Raw genomic sequence first — 19,342 nt, 5'->3', positions numbered from 1 at the left:
TTATGGTGAGATTTTTCTTTTTGTGCTCGCCCCACCTTATGGCTATTAGGATGGCGGTGGTTTCGGCTTCTTGTATGTTCTGTTTGTTGCTCATTAGGAAGTCCAGAGCTTTCCCGTCGCAGTTGACTACCACCGCTGAGGCGTTGCCACGGCTGTTAGTTGCCGCGTCGGTGTAGACTGCGTCCGGGTCTTTGCCGTATGTCTTCCTTATGTATCTTGTTCGTGCTAGTCTTCTTCCTTTGTTGTGGGTACGTTCCTAACGTATATGCGTTAGTAGATACAACCGTTGTTGTATGTCAAAATGAATCCCACATACAACAACGGTTGTATCTACTAACGCATATATGTTAGGAACGTACCCACATGTGGGGATTAGCCTCGACCATTTTCCTTCTGCATCAGTTTTTTTCTTCGTCGCCCTCGTGAGCCCTTTATATGCGCAATTAGCACAACACGTGCTTTGCTATTGTTTCGTAATTAGCATGCTCAAATTATTCCTGTAGGTCTCAGCACATGTCACACGTTTTTAAATCGACGGCCACGTATTCACTATGTTCGACTTTAGTTAACTAGAGCCAAGGATCGGCCGTTGTACAGGGGACTCGTGTTGGGGCGACCCATATTCCACACGCCCCGCGGATTCGAATCCCGTACCCCAATTCTATTTGCGCCGTCGCCCACTTTTGGCAGCATCGCTCGGTCACGTGCCGGATTTTCGTGCAATGGGGCATTCAATGCTTGACGATTTAATGCTTGAGCTCAATTGTTGACGAACAACGAAGAGATACGCCTGTGGGCATAGAGCTAACAACAGTTGGGGAAGGGCTGGCTGGCCAGCCCGTGTATAATTGAAGCGGTGCAAGCTTTAAATGACCCCAGCGCTCGTGTGTGTGTCCCGCTGTCCTCCTTTCTGACCGTGTGCCAGCTGCGCTGTCGTCCCTTGATTTAGATGACCCATTCAGAGAAAAATGCGGGCGTTAGAAGAGCCTGTACCAGCGAGATGGCTTCTGTACACTCTCGTTGCCCTCGTGACAACGCCACGTCCCATAGCACGGGATCCGCATAAATTAACAAGAAGCAAATACCCGCACTGCCTTGCAACACTTGGACATGCGCAGGGCCGCGTGCAAAGCAGAGAGTGCTGCGGCCACCGTTCGACGTCTGGCCGGCAGCAGGGACATGCAGCACGGCGCAAGTCACCAGCGAGCCAGGACACTGTGCGCAGTAGTGACTGGAACCAGCGAAAAGGACGCAGGACACGAGAAGGAGGAACACATCACGCTGCTGTGTTCCTTCCTTTTGTGTACTGCGTCCTTTTAGCTGGTTCTTTTTATGCACAGTGTGCCCGGCATTTCGCTCTCAGTTGGATAACTTGCACTTGGATAACATGCATCAATTTAATTGCAAAACGATTAATTGCTCGAAGCGCAAAACTCGAAGGAGCACTTAGCGGCGTTCGAAAGGGGATAATGCTTTCGCAGCTTTCACATTCACAACTCGTGAGAAGTTCCTGGTTGTCTTCGGAATTTGTTTAATGTCTTGTTGCTCTAAATGTGAAATGGCGTGCGAACTCCGATAAATGCGGTGGGGACTGCGATAGCAGTGCGATTGCAATTACGTGAAATTAGTGTCGATAAATTCCAATTCCCATCATCTCCTCGATACCCCCAGCGTCCTCGCCATTGACTCCTCCATGGTCTCACGGAGAGGGATCGAGAAACGAACTCATGTAGGTGCATGGGCGTCGGCAGGATTTTGTCATGAGGGGGGCAAACCCATTGCATTGAGGGGAAAGAGGAAGAGGGGAAGGAGGCCGGGCAGTTGTTCTGGGGTGGCTTGGGGAGAGGGGCTGGGGCAAGTTCCCCCTTTTCACTCTCCTGCCGACGCCCATGTTTATGTGTCCACTTTCACCGAGGAATTCTTAGTTTCATGCAAACAGCGACGTCGCCGTAGTGCGATGGCACTTAGATGTGCCACTTCTGAAAAAGCCGTGCTTTCGAAGCATCTGAGGCGTCGTGAGCGAAAGAGTGCGGAAACAGCAAGAAAAACGAGGGCTAGCCCCGTCGTATGCGACGCCAAGGCGCTGCGGGCTATCGGCGACGTGCGTGGTCCTCCTCGTCCTCGCATGAAAGAGCAGACTTACGCTCTCTTGGCCAAGGCGTCCTTGGCTAGGCTGTCAGCATATTTTTCGTTTCCCGCTACACCGACGTGCGACGGGATTCACTGGAATTGCACGGTGAAGCCTTCATGCTTGAGCCGCCTTAGTAGAACTAGGGATCGATGATAAAACGTAAACCCTGCAGCCATATACACTCAAACCCAGTTATAACGAACCCGGATAGAACGAATTATGTTACATATCGAACAAAAGCAAATCAGTAACGAAAATACACGTGAACCATATTTCTTATCACGAAGTTCACATATATCGAACTCGGCGCGCCTAGAATTGCCGCCGAAATGCATGGTCCGGAGCGGCGATTAAGATGTTGATGGGTCGCGATTGAAATGTTCAGCCTCGCATTGAGCGATGTGACGCCCGACACTTTCCGTAACTGTTTTCGACGCACGGGAATCACGACGGAACCCGGCCAGTCAACGAGCCCTGACCAAGACGGCAGCATCGGCGAACTGTGGGAAGATATATATGTCGCCAACGTTCTCGATGCTGTGCCGAAAGGAGTGTTCTTCGAGATCTTGAGTGTCGACAATATGACGTTGCCATCACTGTGAGCCCCTCGGACGGAGGCACCGTCGCCGATGTCGTGACAGATGGGGCTGCTAAAAGCACCGAAGAGGCGGAGGATGTCAAGCCGTCCGAGGCTTCTTTCGGCAGCTAGATGTCCTCCGCCAATATTGCTTCGATATTGCGGGACACAGACTCGAACTGGTGCAAATGATGTCCCGTGTAGAGAATTCTCTGCTTGTTGGCGCCGCCAAAATGAAAGTGAAAACAATAATCACCGCCTTTTTTTTTTTTTTTTTTTTTTTTTTTTTGCGGTGGATGGGGCTTCCTTGCCTCATCCACTGGGAACCCGGCTGTGCGGTTGCGGCGCGGTGCTGCTGCACCCGTGCCACTGTACGTGGCCCCTTCACCGGGCCCGAACGCAGGCGGCGGGCGCCTCCTTATCGGCCGCCGCACCATCACCACCACCACCATCACCCACGGGGCCCGGCGGGGCCGCCGCTGCACTGATGATTCAGAGCGCGGCCTAGGAGCCGGAGTTTGCGCTCTGGCTCCTGCAGGTGGCCACCGTCCACGCCTCGTCCCAGGGCTCCCCGCCGGCCCCGGCTACGAGCCCGCGTCCTCTGGCCGCCGTTCCAGACGTACCGCCCGGGGCCGCCGCCCCGGTCCTGCCGCCGCTGCCGCCGCCCCGAACGGGCTCCCGGACGCCCCGGCTGCGAACCTGCAGCCGCAAGACCCAGCCCTAGACCTACCGCCCGCGGAGGCCGCCGGAGTCGGGCCTGTTGGGGACCTGGCCCAGGCGCCCCCGGGCCCCGTGCTGCCGGCAGTCCCTTGGGAGCCGGCAGGCCGCGAGGCCGGCCTGATTGAGGGGCTGTCGGCCAGCGAAGCAGACCTCTTAGAAGCTATGCTGGAAAACTAGTTAAAGAAAAGCCGGCCCAAGAGTGGCGAACGTTCGCACTCTGACGCACCGGAGAGTCGTCTTACACATCCTGCGAATGCGCACACACACACCCTGCGAAGTCAAACTGCGTGCGCGGGTTCATCAGTGCGGAGATAATAACCGTTTTGTCACGCTAGCCCTCCACCGTGCTCTTTCTTTCCGGCCTTTTTCTTTCCGGCCATTCAGCATCGATCGCGCCGCCAAGGGCGAAGCGACAGAATAGAATATTTTTTTGAAGATACTGTTATTACATACCAAAAAAATCGGGTTTGGTCGGCACCAGAATCCCGGGACGCTCGCCGCCGAGTCTGTACACAAAGCAGCCGCGTCGGCGGATTGCCTCGAAAGCGCGTCATCCCTATTTCATATTTGCGCGCTTTCGAGGCGCTTTTTCAAAGAAAGTGCTACAAGTTGTGCCGCGCCTCCGCCAGATGGCGCCACGGGTCCCGCGACCGAGAGAAGACGCAGTGAAACATCCCCCTCGCGAGGCGCACGATCAAATGCAGAGCATTTCCGGGGGCGCACGACGTTAAGTAGTTTGCGTTACGTTAATGTTGTTGCACTTGTGGCAACTGCTGACGAGAGAGCGCTCGTCAGCAGTAATTTGAATGAGTCAACGATATAAGGCGCGTTCATAGCGTCCCATTCTGTGTCGGCTTTGTGGCGCAGTGGGTAGAGCACCATGTACATTGCGTTCTGCCCGCAGGGTCGAGGGATCGAAACCGGGCGCCGGATAGTATTTTTTTATCTAGTAGGGAGGGGTGCGGTGCGGACTACGGACGTCAACGCGGGTGACATCGTGAGTTACTGAAACGCTCTGCATTTAAAAAAGATTTTTTTTTATATAGTAGGGAGGGGTGCGGTGCGGACTACGGACGTCAACGCGGGTGACATCGTGAGTTACTGAAATGCTCTGCATTTAAAAAAGAAGTAGAGATTCGTTTCTTTTAATGTTAATAAAGTGTCCTGCGGAGTCGTCACGGGTGGAGAGGATTCTTAAGGAGGGGGGAGGGGATGTGGGGAGCGCACTCGCGCCCTGCCCCCTCTCCCACTTCGAGCGCGCGCCGGCTGTATCGGGCGGTATGGCCAAGCCGGCTGACGCTGCCGGCACGGGGGCAACCTTCTCGCAGCAATGCGCTGCGCTGCACATTGCCAACCGCCCCAGTAACAACCCGTTTCGGGTCTCGATTCCCGTTTCCTCCTCGACGCCTCGGAGGGCGCGCTCGTAGCTCCTTAAGGAGGATGGGGAAAAACCGGTCCTCGGCAAGAGCCGAGATCGGGGGGTGCGAGCTGGGGCCTGCTCTCTTTCGACGGATCGACCTACTGGCGAAAGGATCTCCCTTGCCCCGACCCTGGAATCCACCCGCACCCGCGACCTTCACTGGGTAAGCCAAACCCTTTGTCTTCCCGTGCGAGAACGCTGCAGTAGGACAGGACTATCCTCCCTGCTGTGGCTGCTGGTCTGTTTGCACGCGAAACGATCTAAGCTACAATAAACCTGTTTATTGTTTGTTGCGAGTCCGTGGTGTCCTTTTTCGTCCGTACCCGGAGTTGCGAGGTGCGTTGTATCACGGGTGAACACGTTTAGTGCCGTGCCCGACGAGCAGGGCCGATGCTACCGACGGTTGGCGCGGAGCGCTTTCCTCGGTACCCACGGAAACAATGTGTTGTACAAGGTTCCAACGGCAACTCCCGTACGCCTGGCGTTTCAGTGCGCCGTTTTTTTCTCATGTCCATAAGGTAAGGCAAAACTATAGTATACTGTTAATACGTGCATGGTGGCTTGTGTAAGGAGACGTCGTGGTGCATTGAAAAAAAAAAAAAAAAAGGTCTAGAGCGTTATGTTATGCCACAGTTATCGCTTGATTGCATTTCAGGTTTGGCTCGGAGCAAGTGGTGTCAAATACACTAGGACTTCTCAGCGTATTCCAATAGCGCAAGTATTGTGCGCCACTCGGATTCAAACGATTCGCTTTAATTGTCTATCTCTATTGCATTACAACGCTTGCAGTGATAATTGCTTCCCGCGCTTGCATGCGCAAGCAATCTTTCCATCGCAGTACTGTGTTGTGCTGCTCAGTGCTGCGCTGCTGCCACATCTTTCCTCCTATGTGTTCTTACTTACTGCCTTCGCTTTGTTTTGCATTGATCCGTTTTTTTTTTCTCTTTTTACTTATCTGTTGTGACAGTTGCCTAAACAATGCAACCATGAAACTGCAGGTGTGAATCCTGGGTGAACTTCTGTTGAAACCCATGTCTACTTGATAAGACTCCGGGACAGCTGCATTTCAGAGCGCGTAAAGAAAATCAAAATGCATGTAGTGCCCACAAACATTTAGTACATTTCCATATGTGCTGATTTTGTGCAGTGTAATAAAGTTATTTTGTGTTTATCCTGGAATAAAATTGAAATGTCATGACCATGGCATGACTATGCGTTATTTCTTCTCTTAGAACTGAAGCACACAAACCGCCAAGCATAATATAACCTTGATCTACTAAGGCACGCACGCAACCTGCGTATGTGCGACGCAATTAAACAACCAAGCGGTGGCTTAGGCAGAAATTTGTATCGGGGGGAGGGGCAGCAGACAAATGTGATCGAGTGTAATTTCGTGCTCCGTATCCCATGGCAGAAAAAAATTTCTGGGGAGGGGGAGTACGTGCCCGATTCCCGGTTTGCCACCAACTGCAATCAAGGTAAACAACTGCTTGCTTTTATGCAGCAGTGGAAGACATGAATACAGAATAAAATTTCAGAGAAAATGCAAGATGTTTTCAGCAACACCGAGGCGAATCATACGACTGTATGCTTGAGTACGTTTCTCTAGTCACGAGTCTGTACTAGTTAAGCTGGCATTGACTTGATGCACACTCGCCAAGCTAGGGCTCTGCAACTTGCGTCGGATGGCAATGACATGAGGCCTCAGTGATCAATTGGCCTGCTGAAGCTATTTTGAAGTCAAATTTTCGCGCTAGTGCCACCAAGATGACGTCACTTTTTGACAGGATCTTGCGTCACATTCGATTTATTTTTTGTTCCACCGGAAGTGTCTCCTCCTCATACACATGGCGCTAAGCCCCATTAGCAGCTTAAGAGCCGCCATTTTCTGAACGTATGGGCTTCTATGGAAGCTTCGCCATAGAGAAAGAAATACTGGTTTTTTATTTCTCTATGGCTTCGCTACCAGTTACATTTACCTTGGCCTTTGCAGCCGGACCAAAGCAGTGTGCGGTGTGGACGCATTCGCTTCACGACAATGCGGTTCTGGGGAAGGAGTGTGCTTACCGTGTTCCGAATAAATTTTCACAAGTTGGGATTCAACCCCGCACGGGAATGCTACAGCGTGCAAGCTAAAAGCATGCTCGGTTAGAAGCGACCGGCCACTTTTCCTGGCAGTCCGCTATTTTCAAGCAAAGCATATCTATATAGCTGGGGTTGCATGTTTTAAAGGAGCCATGAAGAGAAAATGCAAGTTGGTTTTATTCGAAAGATTTCGTGTTTTATAGTGCCCCCAGCGCTTGTCCGGATACAAACGATGCTTTATTCACTGAGAAATTAAACAATTTAGGTTAAAATTTTGATTTTCCCGCTAAATCGTTTGTTTTCGGGGTCTGCAATGACATCACAGGAACCGACCGCTCTGCAGCCTAGAATACCTTCATTCACGCATCCGCCGTACAGGGTAGAGACCCGTATACGCTGGCGCCGCCATTTTGGGTCGCTCGCTCACCGCCGAAGCAAGTCATTGTGTCAAAACCGCGCTAAAATTATCGCCGCAACGCGGTGTACTGATGAAGTTTGAATCATATTGTCTGTTTCGCGTTGCTAGGTCTCGTGGGAAACAAAAAGAACAACGCGTTGAGCACGTTGGCCCAATTGCGGCGGCACAGGACCGTTCAAAGGTTGTCTCCACCCTGTACAGCGGTGTTGGTTTGTTCCCGCGTTTCTTTACGTTCCGTAACCTAGATGGCGTCACCATACCGTGGCAAGCGTTTGGTTTGTTTTTGCCCGTATTTAAACCTGGCGTGTTTTTGTTCTGGTGGAAAATATTCGTTCCCTGAAACAGTGCTCGCTCGACAAATGTGGTCACGTAAGACACCGTTGCTTGCGTCAATCGGCCAGTGTCGTCTGAGACAACCCCAAGCCCCGTAGTGCTGTGCAGCTAAACCAAGCATGCTGTGCGCAGTACGAACAGCAGTACGCATCAGTACTTCTATATTTCCATGTGCTTTCGTAACTTCCACTGTTTGTCCCATCATTCTTATTGCTTTGTAAAGATTGTGCCCTAAATTTAAGCGGAAATCACTCGTTCGGCTAGTTTGTAAGCTCTACCTAATTTGCGTCAGCTTCTGCTCGCCTCCGCCAATCGCAGAGCTGGCTCGAATGACATCATAGGTTCTGTGCCGGGAAATGAGCTGGTGGGTCGCATGGCCATTCCCTTTTTTCCTAATTATGTAGCTTATTTGAGCGAAGTTTACGTTAAAAGTGGTGTCAGTATGATTCTAACGAGGCAATCTTTTGAATGAACCAAACTTGTGTTTTCTCTTCATGGCTCCCTTAAGAGCCAAGCATGGTTCCATGGCCCTTCAATTCACACCTACTCGGCGAGGTGGAATTTGACTGAATAATTTGAGGCGCTAAACAACGGGGACCAGAAGAAACGCGTAGACACAGACAATTTGATACGGCCACAGCAGGGGCGGCGGCGGTTTCAGTCAATTTTAGCCCATTCGCGCTTGTGTGTGTTCTCCGCAACCATCTGATAACGGCGCTACCGACGTTGTCAGCCGATAGAGCAACTTGTGAAAGAGGCATCCGTAGTGGCGAGGGGAATAGCAGTTGTGATACAGTCAAAACCGGCTATAACGAACCCGGATAAAGCGAATTATGCGATATATTGAACAAAAATAATTCAGTTACGGAAATACATGGGAAACATATTCCTTATAACGAAGTCCACATCCGATATATCGAACTCTGCGCGCCTAGAATGCCCGCCGAAATGCATGGTCTCGGAGCGGTGATTGAGAATGCCCGCCGAAATGCATGGTCTCGGAGCGGTGATTGAGATGTGGATTGGCCGCGACCACGAAGCAAGAGCCGCGACTGAGACATTGCGCCTCGCACGGAGCGACGTGACGCCCAATACCTTCCGTAACCGTTTCCGACGCGCGGGACTTGCGACGGAACCCGCCCTGTCAGCGAGTCCGGACCAATACAGCAGCATCGGTGAATTGTGGGAAGAGCTCGCCAGCGTTCCCGATGATGTCGCGAGTGAAATCCGTCCGACGCTTATAATGAAGCGCTTTCGGCAGTTGATGTGCTCCGCCAATGCTTCTTAGATTTTTGAGGACGCGCACTCGAACTGGTGCAAACAATGTTTCGTGTAGAGAATGCTATGCTAGTTGAAGCCGCCAAAACGAAAGGGAAAACAAAAATCACCGCTTTTTTTTTTTTTTTTTCAAACGTTGGCAGTTAAGGCGGAAAGTAGCGTTATTACTTGCAATAAATGGATTATTTTGGTATGGTAATGGCTACTGTAGTGTGTTCGTTTCTGCTTACGCGGATGGCGGAGTTGGTGAGGGGGGGGGGGGGGGGGGGGCTCCCGCGGATTGCGAACTCGTAACAATAAGCTCGTTATAGGCGGGTTCGGCTATATCGACCTATTGTATATATCGAACTAATCTCGGTGCATATTGCAGTTCGCTATAAACAGGTTTGACTGTAGAGCGGTCGGCGGTGGCGAGGAGGAGCCCCGGAGCGTGCCAAGTAAATCGGCCTCACCGGAATGAAAACTGGGGTGGTTAGACATATACTGCTTCGCAGTAAAAATTGCAAACAGAAGAGGGGATGCTCGGCCCCCTTGTCGCACAGAAGACTACGGTAATACTTTCTGTATCTTGTTGATTGAGAGTTGCGTGGAGCAGTCAGAGTACGCCATATGCACTCCCTGTCGAATCAAATCGGCGACATTTATATACTCCAAAATACAAAAAAGAACATCATGGAATACTCGGTAGAATGCTTCCTCGAAATCAATTTGAAGTATAGCGAACCTTTTACAAAACATGTCACAATACTGCAGAGCACACTGCGCGGAACATGAATGCTTGTTACAATACTTCTGCCCTTTTTGCCACAAGTCTGATGTGGCCCTCCTACACGTGTTATTGATTGATTGGTTGATTGTAGGGTTTAACGCTCCGACGCAACGCAGACAATGAAGCGCGCCGTAGTGGAGGGCTCCGGATTAATATTGACCACCTGGGGATCTTTAAAGGGACCCTGCAACACCTTCTATGAGCGCTTTCACTTTTTACTTCGCGTTTGGAACCACTGTGAAAGCTATAGTTATCGCCAGCATGGAGCGGCACTGCGTGATTTGCTCGTCGCACCAGATACGCCTTCCATTTCGGCTTTGTTTTTGTGGCTTTTTTTTTTAAGTTGCTATCGAAAAGCGTTCATTGCTGCAACTCAAGGAAAACGGGCCAACAGCCGCTACATGGCCTTAGTGACGTAATTCTAGCCGTCAAAGAACGTCAAGACCGGGAAAGAGAAAAATATTTTGAGCAAATTTACAAGTTATCTGATGTGCATAGAGCAGTAATTTTTGGCTGAGGTACTTTGCGACTCCCTAATCTAAGTACTGGGTGTGTTGGGTGACTATACGTTCTGCAAGCATTTCAGATTTCAAAAAAGTTGAGAAAAGTGTTGCAGATTTCCTTTAACGTGCGCCGAAATCTCGTACACACGGGCGCTTTTGTTTTTCGCCTCCATCATACACGTGTTATAACGCTCTGCAATCGTTGCGCTAAAATCTTCATTAAACTTTTGTAGTCTACATTGGCCAAAGTAATTGGCCGGTATCCAGAAACAGACTGAAGTTTCGCCGGATCTTCCGATTTGGGTATGGGGACTTAGTGTGTGCGAACAAAAGACCCCGGCAGTACTTTCGACTCGTGCGCTTCACTAAAGACCATAAATAAAAACGGAGCTACAATGTCTGAACACCTTTCATAGAAATACGCACCAAGCCCGTCAGGGCCAGGCGCTTTGCTCCCTTTTAAATCGTTTATCGCCTTCTGAATTCCCCCCCCCCCCCCCTCCTTATATCGGGCGCTCTAGCTCCTCCTTCACGAGATCAGGAGTTCAGGCCGTTTTTATCGGTATACTTGCGTTGTATACCTTTATTGTCTTTTGACAATGTTAAACTTCTTATTTGTGTTGTTGTGATATTGACTACATCCTGGTTGGTTCAAATGAGGCATGTTGGCTGATAATGAGCACTATATATGTGGTGGTTGGGTTTTTTTGTGTCATTAAAGTTGGAAGTTAGCGCTCTGTGTGTCGTCGTCTGTGTTCCGGTCCTCGTCTTTGCTGCGCTTCAATACGCCAGTCCTCCTTCACATCATCTTCCAACCTCGGCATGGCTGGAAGGAAGTCCCTCTTTTAAACTCATTAATATTCGGAACTGTGGGGCTAAACAAATCCGTATAGTGCTCTTGGAACGCGTTTTTTATGTTTTCTTTGTCGCTGGTGAGCACGCCTCGCCAAAAAAAATTTCTTTGATCACATTGCCTCTCACGTACCGTGCTTCGTCCTTTATTGCGTGCTTGTTGGCGCTTCGCCTGCCAAAAACACTTCGGCCCTCGCCCTCATTGTCGCTCCCCCATATTTTTCTGTATCTATGGCTTGTAGCTTATTTTTTTATGATTCTGGTATCTGCATGCCCCAGGTGTTTCACATTCAAGCTTCAACATGCGTTGCAGATTACTTTTAAGTTCGTTTTCCACATCCCTCTCTTGCCGTCTATCGCTGTCCCCCTCTCCATCGCACCCATTTTGCATTCCTGCTTGAACAACTCCTACTTTTCCCACCAGCTGCTAATCCCGTCGTTTTGCTTCTCTGCGAATATTTCTTGTACCCTCTTAGTGGATGTGGTGTCTTGCAATAATTTGACCTTTAATTTTCACAGTTCCCTGCTTACCTTTTCATAATCCTCCCTTTTCCCCCAACAATAATGAAACCTGGCAGCGGACACTAAAGTAAACGCTTTCGACAACGTAGTTCTTGCAGGCCGAGGTGAGCTAAAAAGATGCGTATGCACGATCCAACCACGCATGACTCCTGCCCTGAAAGTGCATGAACTTCAAAGCACTCATGTTTGCCGCACAATGAGTTACATCGGCTAGTTCATCTTCAATAACTTCACTCAGAATTTGTGCACTCTGATCATTTGTTCGCTGCGACGCATTTCTGTCACTCTGTCCTGGCGCACAATTAACGTCTCCCTGTAAAATTAGCCTTCCCTGGTGCTTTAAATAGCCAGATAATCCTTCAACGAAACCCGTACTATCGCGTGTAACATTCGGTGCATAAATACAAAGCGCACGTAAATTCACCACGTGATAGCTGAAGTCGCAACGTACAAGTGTATACCCGTTTCGCTCGAAGAAACTGCTTGTACATGAATCTAATTAAATTTCTAATCAAAATAGAATACCCGCCAGAAGTTCCCACAGCGTGACACACGCAAACACTGTAACAGCCACTGAAAAGGAGTTCCATGCTTTCGGCGATGCTTTCGCTTTCTATTTGGTTGCTTGGTTGGTTGCCTCAGACCCCATGACACATACCCACGCGGGGGATTGACCAAGAAGCTTTATACCTAATCAGGATGTGACCTATATTATTTTAAATCTCAAAATTTAGAAAAACAAATACAGAACAGAAAAAAATTATATATATATATATATATATATATATATATATATATATATATATATATATATATATATATATATATATATATCTATATAGCAGAACAGAGAGATACGGGACGAGGGACTCGGTAAAGATACATATCAAGGTTGCAGTCGTCATTGCCAGTGCTATTCGGCTTTTTATTTCGAAAAAAAGCCGAATAGCACTGGCAATGACGACTGCAACCTTGATATATATATCTATATATATATATATATATATATAAATACATATAATATGAAAGTAGAGTCAGGAAGAAAAATTAAATAAATGTGAGTGCTTAGCTGGCTAGCAGACTCCTAGGGCGGAAGCGCTGACAGAACCTCCGAAGTAGATTTGAGTTTCCTGAATGCCCATAATATCAATTTCTTTTTCTTCCATAATCCTTCGCAGCTGATATTGCTTGCGTCTAGCTCCGAGTCCCTTAACATTTAGCGCAGCTATGCGAAGTGGCCTGTCTAAACAAAATATTTTGTAGAATTAGGGCGCGACGAGAGCAGAGTACAAAATACAGCTCTACGAACCCTTTGTTCCAGTGCAGCGACCTCGGAAATTCCATTCGTTATGCCGTGCCCCTGTCCAACGTAGGTGCTCAGCACTCTCTGAAGACGGCTGTCCGTTGCACTGCGCTGCACGAGGAACTCTGAGGTGCACCGTTCACGCTGCATGGCTGGTACCGGCGCGTCATGCAGACAAGAGGCCATGCAGACAAAATACAAGTTTGTTTTATTCGAAAGATTTCGTGTTTTATAGTGTCCCCAGCGCTTGTACGGCAGCAAACGATGCCGTATTCACTGAAAATAATCAATTCAGGGTAAAATCTTGATTCTCCAGCGAACTTTTGCGTTTTCGTGACGTCTGCCATGAAGCCACAATTGAATGGCCGGGATTCAAACGAACTTCCAGTGCGTCATTAGACTCTGTAGCCTTGCTTTCCGTCAGTCCTCCCAGTAGCGCTACCATACGCAGCCGCGACCGTTGTCCGCCGTTGCTTTGTCTTGTAGCGTGAGAGACACTGGTCGAGGTTGGGCAGTTTCGCGTGACTCCTGGATAGCCGTGCTGCGCAAGCACGGCACGTGGCGGCCCGGTCCACTTGATGATTATGCGAGGGGTGGCCGGGCGTGGAACCGATGGCTCGTGCGTCGCAGCAACACCGGCGTGCGCCTGTGGAACCACACCCCACGCGTCCAGCGTCTTCGCCTACCTTCGTTCCGCGCGTGCACGCGGCCCGGTACACTTGATGATCATGCGAAGGGTGGCCGGGTGTGGAACCGATGGCTCGTGCGTCGCAGCAACACGGGCGTGCGCTTTGTTGACGCTGCGCCGGAGCCGCTTGATAAATATACATGTGTCACATAATGAGTATACAGTGTGTGTGTCATTGAAGCAGCAGTAAGCATGATAATCAAGCTAATCCTACACAACCAGGAAAGCTAAGAATAACCAGCTGGACCTTAACTCGCGCTACGTATATCCTGGCATAGCCGAGATATAAGCAACTGCTAATTTTTTTGATCGTATCGTATTAGCACCTGGCTTGTTTTTGTTGAAGTAGAAAGTAATCGAAAGTAAAAAGTAATCGCCCGCATCGGTACTCCTATGTTCACGTCTATTTTTGTAAATTTGATTGTTTACCCCACCATTTTTCGTAACTTTCATTGTTTACCCCACCCTTTCTGCTGGTGTAAAATGAATATGCATTACATTCAACCGCAAGAAGCTCGTTCGGCAAGCTTATAAACCCTGCCTCATTTGCGTTTTCTTTTGCCAGCCCCAGCCAATTGCATAGCTGGGCATATGACATCATAGGTTCTGTTGCGGGAAATGAGTATTAGATCGCATGGCCGTTCCCTTTTTTCCTAATTATATAGCTTATTTGAGCGGAGTGTGCGTTAAAAGTGGTGTCAGTATGAATCTGAGTAGGCATTCTTTCGAATGAACCAAACTTGTGTTTTGTCTGCATGGCCCCTTTAAGTGTCCGGTGGGTTCTTGGGCCGCTCCACGTTTACGTAGGGCTTTTGTTTCTCCGCCGCCCCTAGACCCGGTTCGTCGCCCCTCGGCTCGGCGATGTTTTCTTCGGTTCGTTCGGCGGTTTCCCTTGCTCATTTTACTGTTACGGAACACGCACTTGGCATTTCGACGTCGCACGCTTTGCGTTCGCTGGCGTCATTCAGAGGAAGTGGTCCGACGCCTTCGCTCGCACATGCCGGCACCGAAAGGCTGACAAGGTTTTCCGCAGCGTCGGCGGGCGTTCCTGCTGCGGCGGCTCGAGTACTGCTCGGTGCAAGAGCGGTTGCAGGTTCAAGGGGCGTAACCTCCTTCACCTCGTCCTTGTCTAAAAGCGTCCTCCGCATCTTCGGCGTCAATTACGTACTCGGACTTGTGGTCACCGTCGCCTGGGCCGGCAACGTTTGCGTAAGTGTGGACGCACTCACTCTCGTTGCGGCCGAGGAGGCGACCGCGCCTACTGCGTGGGACGCGGCACTCCCTCCGAATGTGGCCACTCCGGACGCAGCACAAAAAAAGTGGTACATACACGTCCGGGCACCACAACAAGGGCCTGCTCACCAGCGATGCTCAGCTGGTGCGGGATGTCATCGACGGTGACCCCAGCCTTCAGTCGTAGAGTGACCAGACGTGTAGTGTAGACGTGTAGACGTGTAGCCAGAGCGCCACGCACTTCGTCGTCGGGGGCGTTGTGGAGCGCCAAATGTAGCTTTAGGCGTACGTTCTGGCTCTGCGGGTCAAAGATTAGGCACCTCCGCCCCTTCACTTGAAGTTAGGAGGTTGCGACCAGCTTCGTAGCTGCCTCAGCGTCCTTGAACGTCCTGGCCCACAGGTGATACATCTAGCATGGGTCCAAGACAACAACCTCGGGCAGCAAATTCAGGCTCAGCAACGGGCCGCAGAAATCTTCCACCGTGTATAGCCGGGCTTTCACGTTCAGTGCAGAAAAATGGTGTTGAGAACAGGTGGTCCGGATGGCGAATGAGGCAGAATAATTTGGTATTCCTGGTTTGCAGCACTGTCAAAAAAGGGCCCATCTCCCCGCGAGGGGAACTCGAGTAAATGCGTCGCATAGCGGGTGGGTGTATTGCGTGAACGTTTAGTGTTTGGGGAGTTGGTGGTAGTGAATGCGTTGTATCAGCAGCTTCTTGACGTAGTTTGAATGAGTCAAGGATATAAGGCGCGTTCGTAGCCTTTCATTCTGTGTCGGTTTTGTGGCCCAGTGGGAAGAGCACCATGTACCTCGCGTTCCGCCCACAGGTAGTGAATGCGTTGTATCAGCAGCTTCTTGACGTAGTTTGAATGAGTCAAGGATATAAGGCGCGTTCGTAGCCTCCCATTCTGTGTCGGCTTTGTGGCGCAGTGGGTAGAGCACCATGTACCTTACGTTCCGCCCGCAGGGTCGTGGGATCGAAACCAGGCGCCGGTAGGTATTATTTTTTTATATAGTGTAGAGGGAGGGGTGCGGACCTGTTGTTGAGAGCGAGGAGGGTAGCGTGATGCGGGAGAGGAGGAGTGGGGGAGAGGGCGCACCTGGAACGCATGTTGCGGACGCCGAGGCACGCCAACGCCGGGTGACATCGTGAGTTAAAGAAATGCTCTGCATTTAAAACAGAAGACCTGGTACAGCGGGCCGAAGGGCCTGCTAAAGCCGCCGCTTGAATGGAGCTCGCCATCTTGCGTCCGCACTGCACAGCGGCCAGAAGCAGAATCCTCAATCATACCCCGGGACGAACGAGCTAACCGGGAGTGTGGTGTGGCTGCCATATTATTTGCGAGGAATAAAATAAAATCTAGAGACAAAATTAGTGGGCTAGTCTGGGATCCTAACGGAGGACCCTTTGGGCCCAATCACACCCTTAGACCAACGAGCCAAGGCGGTAGTGCGGCGTGGCTGCGCCTATTTTTTTGCGAGAAACAAAACGAAAACGAGAAACAAAACAAATGGGCTCGTCCGGGATTTAAACCCGGGACCTCTCGCACCCTAAGCGAGAATCATACCCCTAGACCAACGAGCCAGGTCGACAGCGCAGTGTGGTATCCCCTATTTTTGGCAAGGAATGAAAACAAGAAAAAATAACTGGGCTCGTCCGGGATTTGAACCCGGGACCTCTCGCACCCTAAGCGAGAATCATACCCCTAGACCAACGAGCCTTTTTTTTTTTTTTTTTTTTTTTTTTATTGCCTTTTTACATGTGAACCAAAAACCGCGCGCAGAACTGTCAATTGATAAAAAACGTCAGTCTGACTTAGACTGGCGCTGGTGCTTCAATACTCTTTCAATTTCAACAGCTCTTCGAAAACAGGTATCCACTCAGGGTCAACCTCTCGCACTTTATACATTTCTACAAAAAGATGTACCGACTCTTTGAAATATTCCGGTATTCTTCTCACATCAACATCACTGTACCTTACCGCCAATCTGTTACGCCATATGCTGTGCAGTCCTAACAGCATGACGGTGTCATACGGGATTCCATCCTCTATTTTTACAGAGAGGAACCTTATACCCTTGGGATCCAGCGGAAATTCTTTTTTGATTGTTCTTTGCAAAATATCCCAAAAGAATACAGCCCCCCAACAGTCTAAAAAAACGTGTTCGATCGTCTCCGGTTTTTTACATACAAAACAGTCTGGTCCCCATGGTACAAACAATTGTTTCTGCTCCATCCATGTCTTTACCTCAAGTGTACCCGTGTGCATTTTGAAAAAGAAGTTTTTCACCCCAGATGGAACAACCATATTTTTTACCCTTTTCAGAACGTTCCGCTCGATCCCCAGGGTGTACATGCTTCGGTACAATGGTATAGGCAGCACTATGTCTACAATATCTTTGTACAGCCTTTTCCTTGTGACTGTACTCAAATAATCCAAAGAGAAACGTGCGGTGAGGAAACGAAAAGACAAGACCACTTCTTTGAAATAGCCCTTCACCCCACCGCTCAAATATTCGGTGGTCACGACATACTCTGACAGCACACTTCCAAGCCTCAATTGACACACCGTTCGAAGAAAAGGGTCTGTGACATTTCTAAGAAAAAGAAACCTATTAACCAGTTGCCTTAAAAACAGATGAGTTAACCCGAGACCGCCTTCTCGGACCGGCCGAAAAAGATTTGTTCTGCTTGTTCTTTCCCACGTTGAACCCCACACGAACACGGCAAACACCCGGTGAATCTTCTGCACGTTTACTCTTGAACAATGCAAAACTTGAAGCACATACCAAAGCTTGCTGGCAAGAAATAGATTGCAAACAGTGGCACGCGCGAACACAGACAGTCCCCACCCTTTCCACTTGTCAGCCTTATCGCGGAGCATAGCGGCTTGCTCTCGCCAATACGGCTCGCTGTCCTGATAGTACAACAGCGGCACTCCGAGGTGTTTAACAGGGCTAGTTACCCACTGCATGTTGGCGAATATGCCTGGAGTTGCAGGCCAGTTGCCATGCCAAAACCCTAAAGATTTACCCCAGTTTACTGAACTGCCGCTGGCTTCACAAAAACGTTTGACCACTTGTACAACCTCAAACACACTCTCATAATTTGTACAAAAAACAGCAACATCATCCGCGTAAGCCAGTATTCTAACTTCAGCCGCATGGAGTAGGAAACCTTGAATGTTCTCACTCTTAATCACACTTAAACAAAAAGACTCAATAAATATACAGAACAAAAGCGGGCTTAAGGGACATCCCTGCCTCACAGATCGTTCCACTTGTATTCGCTTACCGACATGCTTGTTTATAATCAGGCTTGTCGTACACCTATTGTACGCCATGCGTACTCCTTCCAGAATCACAGATCCTACATTAATATACTCTAAAATGAGGAACAGGAGGTCATGTGGCACACGATCAAATGCTTTTTCTAAATCCAACTGGATCATGGCAACGCCCCCTCCTGTGACATCGCAACACTCTAGAACACATCGTGCCTTGTGTGTGTTAGAAAATATAGTCCTTCCCTTTATTCCACATGTTTGGTGGGGCCCTACTAATTCTGTCATTACTGTCTGCATCCTTCTTGCTAGTATTTTCATGAAAATTTTATAATCCACGTTTGCTAAGCATATGGGACGGTAACTAGTAACCTGTTTAAGTTGGGTGATGTCTTCAGTTTTGGGGATAAGTACGGTGTGTGAATTTAGAAATGACGGAGGAAGGATCCTAAGCTCTAGAGCCTCATTGAGAACGTTTGCTAGCAAGGGTGAACATTCAGTTTTAAATTTCTTATAAAACGCTGCCGTCAAGCCATCCGGCCCCGGCGACTTACCAGGGTTTAAGTCTTCTATAGCCTTTTCTACGTCGTTAACTGTTATGGGCTGTTCTAAAAATTCTTTACTATCTGCTTCTAACACTGGCATCAAGGGAAGAAACTCCTTCTTGAATTTTTCTACGTTAACCGTGCTTTGAGCGAAAAGGGCGCTGTAATACTCGTAAAAGGCATGCTCGATATCTTCAGTTTCTGTAACGTACGTATCTTTGTATTGTACCTCCTTTATATCATTGCGGCGAGCTTGGCTTCTTTCTGTTCCTAACGCTCGCTTCGTTGGCTGTTCTCCCGCGATAATGTGTTCAACTCTTGATCTTACGAGCGCCCCTCGATATCGCTCGGTGTCGATCACTTCTAGTTTTTTCTTTATCGCGCAGATGTCATCCTTAAAGGCTCCCGGCTGCGTACATTCAAGCTGTACGAGCGCCTGCAGATTATTGCGCAAAATTCTTTCGTCCTTGTCCTTCTCATGCTTCAGCAATGTAGCTCGTTCTAGCGCTTTCATTTTTATGTTTTGCTTGAGCAGCTCCCATTTGACCCCATATCTTTCTTTTTTGTTTTCTTCCTTCAATGTACTCTGGACGTATTTTACAAAGACGTCATCGCTTAGTAGGTTCGAGTTTAATTTCCATTGTTCCCATCTGAATTCTTTCGGTTGCGTTTTCATGCTC

The 19,342-nt window shown here is 49.2% G+C and overlaps 2 non-coding genes across 2 annotated transcripts; both read right to left on the bottom strand.

Annotated features, from left to right (window-relative positions):
* Positions 1-16,346: 16,346 nt before the first annotated feature.
* On the bottom strand, positions 16,347-16,418 carry Trnap-agg (transfer RNA proline (anticodon AGG)). Its single transcript has one exon. It is a non-coding gene; the product is annotated as a tRNA-Pro (tRNA).
* Positions 16,419-16,482: 64 nt separating this feature from the next.
* Positions 16,483-16,554, bottom strand: Trnap-agg (transfer RNA proline (anticodon AGG)). Its single transcript has one exon. It is a non-coding gene; the product is annotated as a tRNA-Pro (tRNA).
* Positions 16,555-19,342: the final 2,788 nt, after the last annotated feature.

The sequence above is a fragment of the Haemaphysalis longicornis genome, unplaced genomic scaffold (genome assembly GCF_048455015.1).
Source record: "Haemaphysalis longicornis isolate Haplotype H1 unplaced genomic scaffold, Haemaphysalis longicornis Haplotype H1 scaffold_1, whole genome shotgun sequence".
Lineage (NCBI taxonomy): Eukaryota > Metazoa > Arthropoda > Arachnida > Ixodida > Ixodidae > Haemaphysalis > Haemaphysalis longicornis.
Note: the sequence above shows the minus strand (reverse complement) of the source record. Positions and strands in the feature narration are given on the sequence as shown.